The sequence below is a fragment of the Acomys russatus genome, chromosome 23 (assembly GCF_903995435.1).
Source record: "Acomys russatus chromosome 23, mAcoRus1.1, whole genome shotgun sequence".
Lineage (NCBI taxonomy): Eukaryota > Metazoa > Chordata > Mammalia > Rodentia > Muridae > Acomys > Acomys russatus.
Window position 1 is genome coordinate 584948 of NC_067159.1, and position 17929 is coordinate 602876.

General features: G+C 48.0%; 1 long non-coding RNA gene across 1 annotated transcript; it reads right to left on the minus strand.

Moving 5' to 3' along the window:
• Positions 1-835: 835 nt before the first annotated feature.
• Positions 836-1646, minus strand: LOC127206338 (uncharacterized). The gene is made up of 3 exons (XR_007832791.1): positions 1576-1646; positions 1073-1114; positions 836-947 (listed from the first exon to the last, which is right to left on the minus strand). It is a non-coding gene; the product is annotated as an uncharacterized LOC127206338 (long non-coding RNA).
• Between the last annotated feature and the right edge of the window lie 16283 nt (positions 1647-17929).

Here is a 17929-nt window from a genome sequence, read left to right on the forward strand (position 1 = left end):
AACAGTGGCCTTGGAGGCCTGAAACTCAGAGTCGCTTGGTGAGAGGAAAACATGAACATACAGGCAGGAGCAAGGATTTTCTGAAAAGGACTCTTTAGCTCAAGAAAAAGTTGCACTTGATGAAAGGAATTGCATGAAATTAAAAGCTTCCTCACAGCAGAGGAGGCAATGAGAGAATCAAGAAAATGGGAGAAAATCTTTGCCAGTCTGACAGGACATGTAGCATCTATAGAGAACTGAGCTGAAATCCACCAACACACACCTAAAAACTCTAGTGGTTTGGATGAGAATGGTCCCCATAGGCTCATATGTTTGAGTACTTGGTCCCCAGTTTGGTAGAACTGTTTGGGAAGGATAAGGAGGTGTGGCCTTGTTGGAGGAGTGGGCTTTGAGGTTTCAAAAGCGCTCTCTCTCTCTCTCTCTCTCTCCCTCCCTCCCTCCCTCCCTCCCTTCTTCCCTCCGTCTCTCTGTCCTACTTGCAGTTTAAAATGCTTTAAGAGATCCTAGCATTCCAGCTGATAAACGTTTGCTCCACCATCATGGACTCTAACCCTCTGAAACCATAACTACTTCCTTTTGTAAGTTGCCTTGACATGGTCTTTTATTACAGCAATAGGAAAGTAACTACAAACAATTCAATAAGTGAAGAGTAAAGTATAGGTGCCTTGTGGTATATGAAAAAGAAAGTGCTTGGCAACCCTAACCCTCACAAAAAGTAAAAGCCATATTGAGATTCCTTCTCAACCAGCCAGAGAAGCTATAATTAAGTAAACCAGCAACAACTGCTGGTGAGGATGTGGGGAAAGGAAGCCAGACACCACTGTTGGGAATAGAAACCTAATCTATCCACTGTGGAAACCCCAAAGATGTTCTAAAAACTGAAACTATATCTGCCATATAATGTACCGCTCTGTGGTATAGCCCTGAAGCACACAGCACAGAGACACCTGTGCATCCATTCTCCCCTGAGGCACACCACACAGAGACACCAGTGCATCCATTCCCCCCTGAGGCACACCACACAGAGACACCTGTGCATCTGTTCTCCCTGAGGCACACCACACAGAGACACCTGTGCATCCATTCCCCCCTGAGGCACACCACACAGAGACACCTGTGCATCCGTTCCCCCCTGCGGCACACCACACAGACACCTGTCCATCCATTCCCCCCTGAGGCACACCACACAGAGACACCAGTGCATCCATTCTCCCCTGAGGCCCACCACACAGACACCTGTGCATCCATTCCCCCCTGAGGCACACCACACAGAGACACCAGTGCATCCATTCCCCCCTGAGGCACACCACACAGACACCTGTGCATCCGTTCCCCCCTGAGGCACACCACACAGAGACACCTGTGCATCTGTTCCCCCCTGAGGCACACCACACAGAGACACCTGTGCATCCGTTCCCCCCTGAGGCACACCACACAGAGATACCTGTGCATCCATTTCCCCCCCCCCCCCCCGAGGCACACCACACAGACACCTGTGCATCCATTCTCCCCTGAGGCACACCACACAGAGACACCAGTGCATCCATTCCCCCCTGAGGCACACCACACAGACACCTGTGCATCCGTTCCCCCTGAGGCACACCACACAGAGACACCTGTGCATCCATTCCCCCCTGAGGCACACCACACAGAGACACCTGTCCATCCATTCCCCCCTGAGGCACACCACACAGAGACACCTGTCCATCCATTCCCCCCTGAAGCACACCACACAGAGACACCTGTGCATCCATTCCCCCTGAGGCACACCACACAGAGACACCTGTGCATCCCTTCTCCCCTGAGGCACACCACACAGAGACACCTGTGCATCCGTTCCCCCCTGAGGCACACCGCACAGAGACACCTGTGCATCCATTCCCCCCTGAGGCACACCGCACAGAGACACCTGTGCATCCATTCCCCCCTGAGGCACACCACACAGAGACACCTGTGCATCCGTTCCCCCCTGCGGCACACCACACAGACACCTGTGCATCTGTTCCCCCCTGAGGCACATCCCACAGACACCTGTGCACCCATTCCCCCCTGAGGCACACCACACAGAGACACCTGTGCATCCGTTCCCCCCTGAGGCACACCACACAGACACCTGTGCATCCGTTCCCCCCTGAGGCACACCACACAGAGACACCTGTGCATCCGTTCCCCCCTGCGGCACACCACACAGACACCTGTGCATCCATTCCCCCTGAGGCACACCACACAGAGACACCTGTGCATCCATTCTCCCCTGAGGCACACCACACAGACACCTGTGCATCCATTCCCCCCTGAGGCACATCACACAGAGACACCTGTGCATCCATTCTCCCCTGAGGCACACCACACAGAGACACCTGTGCATCCGTTCCCCCCTGAGGCACACCACACAGAGACACCTGTGCATCCGTTCCCCCCTGAGGCACACCACACAGAGACACCAGTGCATCCATTCTCCCCTGAGGCCCACCACACAGACACCTGTGCATCCATTCCCCCTGAGGCACACCACACAGAGACACCAGTGCATCCATTCCCCCCTGAGGCACACCACACAGACACCTGTGCATCCGTTCCCCCCTGAGGCACACCACACAGAGACACCTGTGCATCCGTTCCCCCCTGAGGCACACCACACAGACACCTGTGCATCCATTCCCCCCTGAGGCACACCACACAGAGACACCAGTGCATCCATTCCCCCTGAGGCACACCACACAGACACCTGTGCATCCGTTTCCCCCCTGAGGCACACCACACAGAGATACCTGTGCATCCATTCCCCCCCCCCCCGAGGCACACCACACAGAGACACCAGTGCATCCATTCCCCCCTGAGGCACACCACACAGACACCTGTGCATCCGTTCCCCCTGAGGCACACCACACAGAGACACCTGTGCATCCATTCCCCCCTGAGGCACACCACACAGAGACACCTATCCATCCATTCCCCCCTGAGGCACACCACACAGAGACACCTGTGCATCCATTCCCCCTGAGGCACACCACACAGAGACACCTGTGCATCCCTTCTCCCCTGAGGCACACCACACAGAGACACCTGTGCATCCGTTCCCCCCTGAGGCACACCACACAGACACCTGTGCATCCGTTCCCCCCTGAGGCACACCACACAGAGACACCTGTGCATCCGTTCCCCCCTGCGGCACACCACACAGACACCTGTGCATCCATTCCCCCCTGAGGCACACCACACAGAGACACCTGTTCATCCATTTTCCCACTGTGGTACTATTCTCATTGGTACTATTCTCAATGAACCACAAGGAAATGTCCATCAGTAGAGGAATGGATCAGGAAAATGTGGCATGCATACCCAACAGTTTTATTCAGACTTCTAAAGAACAAAGTAATGTTGTTTGCAGAAAAGTGAATTGGACTGTAGATCATTCTATCAAATAATATAAGCCAGATTCAGAAAGATGAATGTTTTTGTATGTGAGTCTTAGAATATATAAATTTACATGTTAATATAGATCTAAAGATTGATGACATGAAAGTAGAAGAATATATAGGAAAAGGAAATAGAGAAAGCAGAGACAAATGTATGGTATAATTAAATGAAAATATTTATGAAGCCTATTACTATAATATAAAAAATATACACAGGTAATAATAAAAAGGTAGGGACGTAGCCAAGTGGCAAGAGCTTCACCTTTAATTGGATATTCATAAATGGCTGTTGTTGCTGCTGCTGCTGGTGGTGGTGGTGGGGGGGTGACCCTGTTTCTTTGTCAGCATTCTCATTCTTTGCCAGAATCTGCTTTAAATATGTGATGCTTTCAAACCACCACCTAAGACAGAGCAGCCAACAGGAAAGCCTCCCTCCTCCCTGCTGTCTGCGTGACAGCTGCTGAGATGCAGAGCCCAGGCCTAGCATTCTGGCCTTCAGACTGTCCTGTACACGGGCTTCCCTCCCACCAGGCCCTGACTGGAAGGCTGACCAGAAGCCTGATGGTGTTTCCTCGCACATGGCCCTGTGTTCAGTTCCATTGTGCTACCCGCCCATTTCTCCATCTTGTCTTCCATGCCCTGTCCTTCTTCGCCCTGCTCCATGATGCAAACCTTATTTCACTAAGAAAGCAAAACCAAGAAATGTCCATATCTTACAGCAAATCTAGCCTAGTTGAATTGCAACCCACCTCTTCCTCCCTCGGCCCCCTCCCTCTCTCCCTTCTTCCTCTCGTTACTTCCATCCCAGGACAGCCTTCCAGCTTTGCTTTCTCCGCAGTGTTCTTTCCCCACCCTGTGTTCCCATTACCATACAAATAAGCTATAAAATCTCCTGTCTTAAAATTTCTTCCCATCTTTCAGCTATGCCATTTTTCTTTCTAGCAAGGCTATTCAAAATACTTGCCATCTCTGATTCTTATTAGGGATTCACTCTCACACTCCATGGACACAGCCCTTGTCAAAATCATCAGTGACCTCTCTGGCAAATGCAACAGGCAATTTTCAGTTTCTTCAGTTGGCTTCGAGGGCGCTCACGCTCTCTCTCTCTGTCTCTTTCTGTCTCTCTCCATCTCTCTCTGTCTCTCTCCATCTCTCTCTGTCTCTCTCTCTCTCTCTCTGTTTCTCTCTCTCTCTCTCTCTGTTTCTCTCTGTCTCTCTCTCTCTCTCTCTCTCTCTCTCTCTCTCTCTCTCTCTCTCTCTCTCTCTCTCTCTCTCGGGAGGACATTTGAGACAGGGTTTCTCTGTATAGCTCTGACTGCCCTGGAATCTGCTTTGTAAACCAAGCTGGCCTCGAACTCACAGAGATCTGGATGTCTCTGCCTCAAGTGCTGGAAAAAAAGGCTGCCACTACCCCCTGGCTCTAGGGCATTCTTGTTTCTTCCACTTTTCAACATGTCTGTTTTTGCTGAATTCCCCCTTTCCTGATCTTTAAATGTTAAAAATGTCTTGAACTTAGTTTTTGGACCTTTTTTTTTCTCTTCTCCTGCTGTCACCCCCTGGTGACTTCAAGCAGTTCTGTAATTTTAAATATCAATTGAACAATAAAATTATACTTCAACAAGACTGAATTTTGGTCTCACTTCTTTTTACTCAGTAGCACCTCAGTTTAGATATTAAATTATTTTATTAATTATATATTAAATTAGATACTTGTGTTGGGATACACTGTGTGAAGTGAAGGTGTGTCTCTGTATGTTCAATTGTTGGTTGCTACCGGCAGAGAGCTAAGTGCTGGCAGGATATTCCTATGACCTGTCACCTGGTTTTCTATTTTGTAAATGTTCATTCTTCCTCACTGGCCTAAGCAAGTTAGAATGTACCAGAGATGGTTCCACTACTGATTGGCTATAATAAAGAGCTGATGGCCAATATTTAGACAGGAAGTGGAAGATGGGACTTCTGAGTGAGAGAGGGGGACACTGGGAGAAGGCAAACGCTCTAGATTTGCCTGCAAACACAGGGGAACAGATGGACTCGGGAGGAGAGAGGTAGAGCTAGCCACATGGCGGCACCAGTCAGGTTATGCTAGAAAGCTAACTGGAGACTGCCCAGCAAAGGCCTAAGCCTTATACTGTATTAGTGGACTCTGTGTAATTATTTTATCGCTGACAGATCTGCAAAAGTCCCACTATGTACTAGGTACTAAATTTAGATATTAAAATTTTCATAGCTATGAGACTGCCCATAGCTCACAATAAACTTTCAGTTCTGAAGCCCTCTTTTCTATGTCCCCCTCCCACGGGTACCTCTTCTAGCTAAGTCACCATTCACTGAGTTGCTTGGGCCAAGGCATTTGAGGGTTCCATAGCCTGCACCCACCGCATCACCAGTGAACTCTCTTACTCTTCCTGCTACACCCAAAGCTGACCCTTTGTTGCTTATCACCACCCACTGACCTGGGCTCCTGCCAAGGCCTCCTAACCTTTAGGCCTGCATTTCTGCCCTTCTTCCCCAGTCTATCCCAACACAGGTGCTGCTTTTAAAAACAATCTAATCCTGATTCTCTTTCCCCCAAAATTCTCTGGTTCTCAATTCAAAGTAAGTGCCAGTCATTGTAATGGTCCTTGAGGCCTTGGAATGTCCCGCCTTCTTGCTTATTCCTCCCCTCCTCCCCAAGTAATTTTTAAATTTTATTTGAAATTGATGAGTAATGATTATCTATATTTATAAAGCAAAATATAATATTTGATACATATCTACAGTATGAAATTATTAAATCAAGCTAATTATCAGTTACATAACCACTTTGGTCATTTTTTGTGTGAAAAGTAAAATCCATACTTTTAGGAGAACAGAGTTGCTGTGACTTGGATGCATTTTTCTGTCCAAATTTTATGTGGAACCCCAGCCCCTAGTGTAAAAGTGCTGGGGCACGTGGCCTAATGGCAGGTGTCTACATCATAGCAACTGTTTCATGGATCAATCAATGAGTGGCGCTGAGAAAGGGGCTTTCAGGAGCAGTTCTGTCCCGTTCTTCCATATGGTGACACAGTATCCCTTTTCTCAAGGATGCACATGTCACCATCTTAGAAGCAGACAGCCAGACTCTGGCCTTCTGGCATCTTGATCTTGGATATCCCAGTGTCTTGAACTATGTGAGGTGCATCTTTAAAAATTATCCCATTTGTGATATTCCATTATAAAAGTCCAGAACAGTCTACAGTAATGATAAAGATGCCATGCAATGGTAGGAAAGGAGATTTATTGTAGGAAAGGGGAGAAAAGGGGAGGGTGCCCATGACAGAGAAAGGGGAGAGAGAGAGAGAGAGAGAGAGAGAGAGAGAGAGAGAGAGAGAGAGAGAGAGAGAGAGAGAGAGAAACAGCATAAGAGATAAGAGGCTGATGGGTCGTTTTCATCAGGGATACACCTGGCATGCACCTGGATGAGGCAGGTGATGACATCAGAGGTTGCTAGGTCCTTAGAAGCAGGTTAGCAGGGCACATATGCTAACAATTAATCATGTTCAGCATGCTGTGCAGGAGATCATTATGACTTATGCTCCCTGACTAAACGTCTGTGCCCTTAGACCTTCACCTTTCCCTAACCCCAAGCCTTTCTTGCTGCTCTTGAACATGAGTGTGCCAAGATGCCTAGAGCCTTGCAATTACTGCAGTCACTTTGCACAGGCTGCCTGTTTGCTTCCTGGGATGTTTGTCCTGGCATCCATATGGTTAGATCTCACTCTTCACTCAGGTCTCGGTTCACTGCCGTCTCTGAAAGGCTACCACATTATCCTGTGTGAACAACACACCGGCCCCTCACCTCTCTACTTTGAGCCTTTGCTACAATCTGTCACTTTGTATCATGGGCTTCTTAGGTCCTCCAAACGTTCCTATTTGATGTGTGAGGCCCTCTTCTTTCAGACAGATTAAAGACGCCATCAAGTCAGTGAGGTCACATAGGTGAGTTCTGATCCAATGTGACTGCATCCTTATAGGAAATTGGGGCACTGAACAGAGGGGATTCCATGGACCCACACAATAAGACTGCTCTCTGTGAGTTAAGGAGAGAGGTCTTGAGAGGCCAACCCTGCCAGGCCCCTCACCTTCGACTTGCCCCAGTGCTAAGGAAATGAATTTCTGTTGCAGCCCGTGGTCTCAGAAATACTGTCCCCCACAGCATTTGTCAGGGCCTTGCTACCTCAGAGCTATGAATTCATGTACTTACCCCCCTGACTAGAATGTAAGCTCTTATGAAGGCAGGTTCATCGTCTCGTCCACTCAGGTGTCCCCAGCAGTAGGGTGATACCTAACACCTGCTCAGATATTTGATGTTTGAGTGGCAGGTCTCTCCTTTCTGTCACTACTTTCCTGAGCTTATGTTCAGCCCTCTAAGTCACTGTTGTGGCTTCCTAATGCGTCAGTCATTTGTTTCCCCTCATGTTCGGAGGCCTAACCTTTCCAGCCCTGTTCCTCACACACCTCCCTGGCCAGGAAGATATGTACATATACTGAGATTATTACATTTGTCTACTTCGCATGCACAGGTAGGTGCGTGTACGATGCAGTATGCATACGGAGGTCAGAGGACAACTCGCTGGAACGGGTTTTCTCCTTCCACCATGTGGGAAACGAATTCGTGTCGTCAGGCTTGGCAGCAACTGCCTTTAGCCCCACCACAACACCCTTCCGGCCCCCGAGAACTATATTTAAAGAAAAGAAAATTCTACTTTTCTGACCTCTTTTTTTTGGGGAGGGGCACACATTCCTCCCCCTGACCCTGCACCTTGTTGCCTTTGGCTGACCAATCCTTGCTCATCTGTTTCTGTTGGCCACTTCCACATTGGACGTTGGTTACTCATTACGGGTCTTGCATGCTATTGTAGTCTATAGACAACTGCAGGGGTTGGTGTAGCCTGGACTTCTGCAAAGATGTTCTAAATGGCAATGTCTCCTTGTGTGCATGCTCCCCTGTTCACCACTAGGGGGAAGCCTGGAGCAAAGGAAAACACCGAGGCTGGCTGTCCCTGGGTTCAAAGGCGATTGAGACGCATAATTACCATTTATTCCTCATAAGTACGTCTCACTTGTGAGCCTCTCCCGAGCAAAGAGTCCCCCAAATGCCTTTTCTCCATTTCTCTCTGCTTTCCACTACATTTTCACCTGTGAGGGTTTCCTCTCCTGAGTCCCACCAGCCCTCTGCAAGCCTTCCCAGGCAGCAACCCTGAGGGTACACTCAAATCCACACTCCCTCCCCCAGTGCTGGTGTGACCCAGGCAAGTCATGTAACTTCTATGCGCTTGTGTTTTCCTCTCTACGAGAAAGGAACATGGCTATTCGCCCACCAGACAATTTGGCCTACATGTGGAGGGAGAAGGATGGGCATGAAGGAACTTTAGCTCCTCCCTTGGCCCCAATCCGAACTCCTTCCTCGGGGAGTCCAAGAAAGGAGCTAAAGAAATCCTAAAGATGGCTTGCTCAAGAGTGGCAAAGCAAAGGACCCCCTAGGCTTCCTTCCCCTTCTCGGCTCCCCATGCCTCCTCTCAGAGCCTCGGCTTGAACCAGGGGCCTGTAACTCCATCTGGGGCCTCAGTCAAGGCTTGCCCTATGGAACCCTGTTCTGCAAGTTCATGGAATAAATGCTGGATGAGCCCAGCCTCTGCTTCTGCTGTGTGCAGATTCCTGTAAAGCTTTCTCCTGGGAAGTGAAAAGGGAACTTCTCCTGGGCAGACAGCAAGGAAATAGAGCTCAACCCAGAGAGGGGGAACAGGGCACCCATCCTACTCACTGTGGTCCTCAAAGCACCAGTACCAAGTGTCCTTCTAAAAACTGAGAAACTCTAAGAAACCTGAATTCCAGGTTTTAAAGTGGTGCTTAGCACCTTACTAAGCTAGAATCTTTTGGGGACACGCCCTAGACACCTCAAAAAGCTTCAAAGGAGGCCTGTGAGAATAGGGCTTGCAAAAAAAAAAAAAAAAAAAAAAAAAGTGCCTACGGCTGTGTTTGCTGCATGCCGGGGATGGCATTGGGAGGGAGTGCTGCTGGAGTGGTGTGTCCTGGCGATGCCCTGCAAAAGCTTGAGGCCCGTCCAGCTGGTTGGGAGGGCAATCCCTGTTCAGGCCCTGCCCTCTAGTGGCCAAGGGACTCTGCAACCCTGCCTGCCTGCCCAGCTCGCCTCAAGAACCCCAATTCTGCCGAAGGCTGGCTGCAGAGAACTGAAAGGCATTCTCCCAACAAAAAGCTACCCTTCTCATTTCTCCCTTTTCCCTACCTGGTTTTTGAGACGTGCTTTACTCTGAAGAAATGGGGGTGGGGCACAATCAGTCTTTATGACGCAGACGCTAATCTAAGGCCCGAGAGCTGGATGGGGCTGACCTTGGAGCCCTGTCATGCTGGGTTAAAGTCCTCCCCTCTGCTTACTTTTGGACAGGTCAGTCAGTTACTCTTCTGCTGGTCAACTGTGTAGAACTGGGGTGTGGCTCACTTGTGGAGCAGTGTTTAGCATAAACAAGGCCTAGAGTTTGATCCCTAGCACCACAAATGTATCTATACAAACAAAAATATTTCTAGAACTTCACTTGTAAAGGGGATCTAACGTGATTTCTCCCTCTTAGTATTGTCTAAGGGTCACATGGGTTAGGTATGTGAAGTTCTGCCTAAGATGAGAAGCGCTGTATGACCACAAAGGCCTCACTCCTGTTGTTCCAGCGAAGTCTGCCTGCCCTCCCTGCCCGCCTGAGTCTTGAGGCCACTGTGGTCTCTGGCACGCCACTAGCAGGTACTATTTCTGCGACTGTGTTACAGTGTGCTGAGATTGCACGAGCCACACACCTACCTTGCTTGGGGTTGACCATCTGGGACCTGATCTAGCCTTGCCCCGGCCCTGGGGCAACTGTCAAAGCACTGCAAGGCTTCTGCTGTGTGCTGTGAGGGTGACGATGCTGTGTGTCAAGGCCTGGGAGAGGTGGGCAGGTGTTAGGCAAAATTACTATGGAAGTATTGGGAACGTGCTAGTTGTTCAAATACAAACTTGGAATCCACATCATGTTGAATTTGGGGTTAAAGGAACCCAGAACTTAACAGCTATTATATGCACAAACACTGGGTTGCTCCACAGTTTTGGAGAAGACCAGTACATAATTTGATATCAGAGACATGGCATAATTATGCCAGCAGAACTATGCTGAGGTTGGGTGGCACTGATAGAATTGTTTTCTATATTTTGGTAGGCAAACAGGGCTTTTTATTTATTTTATTTTTTTTCTGGGCAGACTTCTCAGAGAGAAACATGGATTTGGGAGAGATTAAAAGTCTCAAAGGCAAGGGAAAGATGTAAGGAAATGGCCTGCACTGAGTCACTGCAAAGGACAGTATTCATCAGAGAATTAATTTGGAAAGAAATAGGGTGTGAAATAGCAGCTAGGCTTTCAACTCTGGCATCATGGCCTCAGAAACCCAGTCAGAGCTTCAGAGGCAGCCAAAGCTCAGCCGGGGGAGCCACGTCTGGAAAGCAGCTGGGGATGCTCAGAGACCACAAATTGCTGAGCTGGGGAGGAACTGATTGAGTGTGTAATTAAGGTACGGGCTGTATAACACTCTGGTAAGTAGAACTTGATGGGGTCAAACCAGCAGGGGCTTCTGAGAGCTGAGAGAGCAGCCAGGGGCGCCGTTAGGAACTGAAGCCAAATGCATCAGGGTGGATGCAGCTCACAGGGGCCCCATAGGAGTGAGAGAGGTGGGAGGGGGTGCCAGAAAGAGTGACTGCTCCCTAGGTCAAAGTGTCCCCACTTAGTACCTCAGTGGCTCAGCTCTAGAAATAAGGCAGTGTTATACAGCAGCGGCAGACCCTATGGAAATGAAAAGTAGGATGGGCTGTGACAGGGCCAAGATCACATAGCAGGACAGAGATTTCATGGGTTCTCAACTGTGGCTGCACGTCCACCAGGCTTGATGTGGTGAGGACTGCATAGCATTGCTTGGAGTGTGAAGGAGTATTCTTGGATCTTGTAGAAGAAGGAAGCCTTTCCTGGTTCAGTGTCTTTGTGGACAAGGTGGGTATAACTAAGCAGGATGCTGGAGCAACAATTCAGCAGGTCCTGCCTGCCTCTCCCGCCGCACCCCTACCACACTGTCATCCTTTCCCACACCATGAAAAGCTGTCCTTCTTGTCAGTTCGGACCCCATCTTCCTTCAGATTGTCCCTAGGGAAGAGCACACCAATTGGTTGTCTAGTACTACTGGTCAGTCTTGAAAACATGCAGACTGATTATGTTATGTTTAGGAATGTATATGTATATATACATATGTGCATGCATAACAATTAGAAAGGAAGCTAATGAATTTGAAAGACAGTAGGGGGAGGGTATATGGAAGAGGCTGGAAGAAGGGAAGGGAGAGATGTACTTGCATAGTAATCTCAAAAATTAAAAAGAAATAAAAAGATGTCTCTCTTGCACAGGATAGCATTTGCTTATGTATCTGTGAGTACATTTATGTTTATTTTCACAGATGCAGCAGCAGGAGTGGTTAGGCATACAGGCTCTGGAACCAAACTACCTCATCACACAATTGGATGCAGGCTTCAGTAAGCCGTCTGTTTAGTATGAATCAATAACATGACCTGGTCCCTAGAATTCTAAATGTACAATGGTCATCCTGGTACCCAGCATAAAGGGTGTGATGGCCCCGCCCTATGCCACACAGCATGCGCACTGTCAGAGAGAACTGTGCTTAGCTCTGAGAGCCAGGTGGAGAGCAGAGAGAACCACCACCAAGAGGAAAGAATCAAAGGGACCGAGGTGTACCAAACATATCAAATGCGCCTGGAGGACATACTCAGACAGGCACCTACAAGTCACAGCGTATAAAGACTCGAGATCAGTAGAAGGGAGGTCTTTGAAAGAATCAGAGCTGTGCATGGATGAATTGGGCCACCTCAGAGGGTGGTGTCCCCAGAGGATTGTGAGCTTGCACTGGCATCTAGCCAGAGCCACACCCTGGCCAGTGTCTGCTTACTCTGAGAGTCTGCGGTTCTGAGATTTCATGGCATCCTTCATCCTCCTGGACAGTCTGAGTCAGAAAGCCGCATTTTGCTTTTCATGTGGTCGGGAACGAGGTTTGGTCCTCTAATCTGATGGTTCTGAACCTTGAAGAGGGAGCAGAGAGGTGCTTGAGAATCTGGTGACCCTGGCCTCACCCCGGGAGCAGGGCCTCTGCAGCCCCACTTGGGGCTGACCAGGCTTTGGGACTGCAGGGAGTAGGAAGTAGGCTGGGGATGCTCCATCCCGTCCCTGCCTCACCCTCCTACACTGGGACGTCTACTCTGATACATCGTTCTTTCTTCAAGGCTTTGAAGTGCTATCTCGACACTGGGAGCAGCAAGAGGCCTCAAATAGAAGAGTCATAATTTGGCTCCAGCCAGAACCATAGGGCTGGAGCTGCATGTGGGCTACAGAGCCAGGTGGCACTAAGGGTGACATGAGCAGTCAAGGGAGGTGACACTCAGTGGGATGTGTTGTTGCTGTTTCTCTCTCACCATGCCTTTATTTTAAAAACCTTAAAGACAGATGCACTAAAGTGCTTGGAAAAACTAACTTTTGTCCTGTGCACAGTCATAGTTCCCCGACCAGACAACTGATGCAGTTATATCCTTTGCTTAATGAATACGTTTTTTTCTCTAGCAGCACTTCCACAGTTTACATGAGTGATTGTTCCCGTCTCCAGCAGGTGTCTAAGGTCAAAGCATCATTGGAAATACCATTACCAGGCCTCCTGCTCTTGCTCAGGTTATTGCGATAGTGACAGTTGTTCTCTTTTTCTTTTTTTTTTTTTTTCTCTCTCTCTGAAGACCTTGGAGCCTTGGGTGCAGGCTGCTCGGCTGACCTTCATTTGTCCTTGAGTGGTCCAGGCTCTTGAGAACCCTGTCTGGGCAGAGATTGAGCAATCTGACCATTTTCCAAGTGTTCCAGTCTCTCCTCCAGGCTGGGGTTGTCAGGGCTGCTGCGCTGTGTCACCCTTGGGTCCCGTCATGAAGTAGATAGCCACCAGGAGGCAACTGCAAATCATAGATGCATTGCTGTCCCAGAGAGCAGTTCTGAGAAAAAAAAGTGCTGCTGCTGCTGCTGGTGGTGGTGGTGGTGGTGGTGGTGGTGGTGGTGGTGTGTGTAAGAGACAAGGGCATGCATCTGTAAGCCTTTGAACTCATGGCTGCAGCCACTTCAGATCTTGTCTTCGCATTGCAAACTCTGAGGTGACTCAAAAACGCTCAGATAAACCCTCCCTGAGTGCATGCACCTGTGTTATCTGACATCGGCTTCACAGAAGTATCTTTGACATCAGGCACCCAGAGAGAGGCAAAAACAGACTTGAGATTGCCTTTGGGCTAGAGGCAAAAACTGGCCTCAGTGCGGACTTGGTTCTCTCCGCGCCTCCTTGCTCTATCCTCTGGGATGGGCTTCCCCCACCTCAAGTGGCATCTACCTCACCTGCTGTATGGTATCTTCCACCGTGCACCCAGATTCCTTCTCTGTGTCTCGTGATTTCTTTGCCAAGGATGGCAGGAATTCTATTATCCAATCTTTCTCACTCAGTGAAGTTTTTCTTTTCTGTCTTAAAACAGTGTTTTCATTGCCTCACACTTTGCTTACTTCTGTTTTCCATTTTTCCCATCTACTTTGCAGCACTTGCCTGGTGACTGCCAAACCTACTAGTTCACATAATGTGCACGCACACACACACACACACACACACACTCACCTCCATTTCTGCTTTGCAAGAATTGCTTCCTGGGAGACAAGAACCACCATCAGTGACCCTTCTTTGTCTCCTGAAGGCATTGATCCTGTGTTGTCTCTTTTAGCCCTTGAAGCCATTGTCCCCACCATTTGGGCTTTTTTCAACTTCCTGCTTTCTTAGCTACTACAGTGACAGATTCTTTCCCACCTGGATTTCCCTTTCCTCACCTGTCTGGAGGTGGAGGTGGGTGGGGACCATTTTCCTATTTGCCTGCGAGCTTGAGTTCCTTCGCCCAGTCCCACCATGGAGCTTGCAGGCTTAGTCCTTAGCGCTGCTTGGCTTTCTGTTCTCTCACACTCAGGAAGAGCATCCTCATGTCCACAGGCAGTCCAGAGCTGCAGCCCACGCTGCCACTCACATTCACCTGTCACATGTTGACAACACATCACCTGACACCACTGAAGCCCTAATGAGTCCCTCTCCTCAGCTTCCTTCACTTTTAATGAGGATGCCATAAACTTGGGTAAAGTCAGGTGGGGAGAAAAACCAAGGGATTCTTCTGGGGGTGATAGAAGTAAAAGCAGGCCCATGATAGAGGGAAAGTATAATCGAGAAGCCATAACCTGTGGTGTGCATACTATAACCCCAGCACTTGGGAAGCTCAGGCAGAAGGATTGTAACTTTTAGACAAGCTCAGCTGCATCACAGGACCTTACCTCAAAAGCCAAAGGCTGGTGCCAGGGCGTGTTTTCAGTTGATAGAGTGCTTGCCTTAGCATGTGGTAGCCCAGGGTTCAGTCTTTAGTAAAGCCAGTTAATTCCAGTACTAGTTTGCTTTCTACTGTTGTGATAAATACCATGACCAAGACAATTTGTGAAAGAAAGGGCTTATTTCCTTTCATACCTTAATGTCTACCAGAAAGCAAAGTCAGGACAGGAACTCAAGCAGGGCAGGAACCTGGAGGCAGGAGCTGATGCAGAGGCCATGAGGGTGCTGCTGACTGGCTTGCTCTGTAGGGTCACCGTCATCTACACTACCTTTCTTATACCACCCAGAATCACCTGTCCATACCACCCACTTCGGGCTTGGCTCTCCCATTATCAATCATTTATCAAGGGAAGTTCCCACAGACTTGCCTACAGGCCAATCTGATGGTGGCGTTTTCTCAGTTGAGGCTACTGCCACTTCCCAGATGACCTTATTTTGTGTCAAGTTGACAAAACATGAACCAGCACAATTCCAAATTCTCTGCTTTCCTAATAAATCTCTCCAAAATAAGAACCCTGTCTTCAGGCTGAAATGGCCAAATGAGCAGTGTTAAGAGGGCTGATGATCTTGACGAAGTGACGGTAGAGCGCCAGGCTTTGAATGTGTCCAGATCTCCAAAGCTGATGGCCCCAAGGCAGACAAGGAACTCACATAAGTTCTGTCACACAGCAATGTATGAACAACCAAGAGACCCATATTTCTAGTTTCAGAGAATGAAAATACAAAGGCAAAGGTAGCCTCCGTTTTTAAAATCCACCATGGATCACAGCATCTAAGATTGGTGATGCCTTGTTCCCAGAAACAGAGGCTATGAGCACTCAGGAGTGAAAGCAGCAATCATCCTTTGGAAATGGTACTTAAATGACTTCCTTGCTCCTTTGGACTAATAGGCCAACAGATGGAAGATGCCCAGGAAATTTGCTAAAATTGTTCCCATTAGGTCACCCAGCTTAGGACGACAGCAGTTTCTCTCTCATCTTTCCCATTATGCCTGGGCTTGTAAACAGCCTGACTTCTTCACTAGCATGAGTCTGGTGGGAGCAGTGCAGGGCCACCTCGGATTAGTTCACTGCTGGATGAGTGTTTAGCCTTCTAGGTACTGAGAGAGTCCTGAGGCTGGAGAGATGGGTCAAAGGTTAAAGCATTTGCTGCTCTTCCAGAGGTCAGTGTGTGTGTGTATGTATGTATGTATGTATGTATGTATGTATGTATGTATGTATGTATATATATATATATGTATGTATGTATGTCAGTTTATTGTATGTATGTATGTATGTATGTATGTCAGTTTATAATGGCTATAACTCCCAGAGATACAATGCCCTTTTCTGGCCTCTGCAGGCACACATACACACACACACACACAAACATATAAATTAGGAAGAAACAAAGGAAGGAAGGAAGAACGAGCTAAGCATAGTAATGTAAATCTGTGATTCTAGCACTTGGGGGTGGTGACACAGGAGGACTGAAAGCTCTAGGCCAACCTGGGCTACATAGCAAGACCGTGTCTGAGACAGAGAGACACAGAAATAGAGGCTAAGAGCTACAGAGAGAATGGGTTATTTGATGGGCAAATGCATAAGGCAAACTAGATAACAGGTAAACTTAGGATTATACAAGTACGTTTACAATTTGGGTAAATTGCTGAATTGATATCAGTGTAAAGATTAGCTCTAAGTTAACAGTTTCAGGAAAAAGTATGGGCATTGGGATCATTCTGGGTCACTTCATCACTTATAAAAAGTAATCTTAAAAAATACAATGAGTAGTTAGACAAAATATGGGACATTATATAATACAGTATCAATTATCCTTAAAAAAACATACATAATTCTGTCATATTTACAGCATGGATAACCTTAAAGATATGCTAAGTGGAACAGGCCAGTCACAAAATCCCAAATATTATATGATTCCACTCATGGGAGATTCCTAAAATCAATGTTGAAAGGCAGTTGCCAGAATCCAAAGGAAAGACATGGGCAGTTGTTACATGCACAGCTTCAGTTTTTTATCATGGGCAATCTCTGGAAATAGATGGTAGTCATGGATGCTGTCTTCATCAGGGTTTCTACTGCTGCAATGAAACACCAGGACCAAAAAGCAAGTTGGGGAGGAAAGGGTTTATTCATCTTATACTTCCACATTGCTGTTCATCACCAAAGGAAGTCAGGACAGGAAGTCAAACAGGGCAGGGACCTGGAGGCAGGAGCTGATGCAGAGACCAAAGAGGGGTGCTGCTTACTGGCTTGCTCAGCCTGCTTTCTTATAGAGCCCAGAACCACCGGCCCAGGATGCCCAAGCCCACCATGGGCTGTGTCCTCCCCTACTGAGCACTGACGGAGAAAATGCCTTACAGCTGGATCTCATGGTAGCGTTTCCTCAACTGAGGCTCCTTTCTCTCTGATGACTCTAACTTGTGTCAAACTGACCCCAAACAGCCAGTGTAGATGCAGTGACTCGAGTGCACTAAATATATAGCGTCTTCATGTATACCTAAAATGGTTAAAATGATAAAGTGTACACTGTGCATTTTTTATATTTACTATAAAAATAAATATGAATAAAAAAATTTTTTTAAAGCCTCAAAGTTTCAGGATCATTCTGGGTCTTTCCATCACTTGTGAGAAAATTAGAATAGCTTTCCTTTCAATGTGGAATTACAAGGAATCAACAGGTGGGATGTTCGGATAAGCTTCTAGCATCATTAAGACTAGGAGACAGTACAGAAAAATGAAACTTAAGATGAGTTTGGGTAACTGCACATGAGCGTGGAGATCAGACTAGCTCTGAACACTTCCTCCGGGGTGTGTGCAAACTGATGAGGAGGAAGTGTGAGGGAGCTGGGAGATAAAGGCAGGTCTCACTCGTCTCAACTGACGAACTAGACAAGTTCATGGGACAGAAATGGGAGGAGCCTCAGGGCCATTTTAACCATCTAGGAGCCTGGCACAGGAAACAAGACAGGCCTTGTTCTACGTCTACTCCCAAGAGCAGAATTGGGA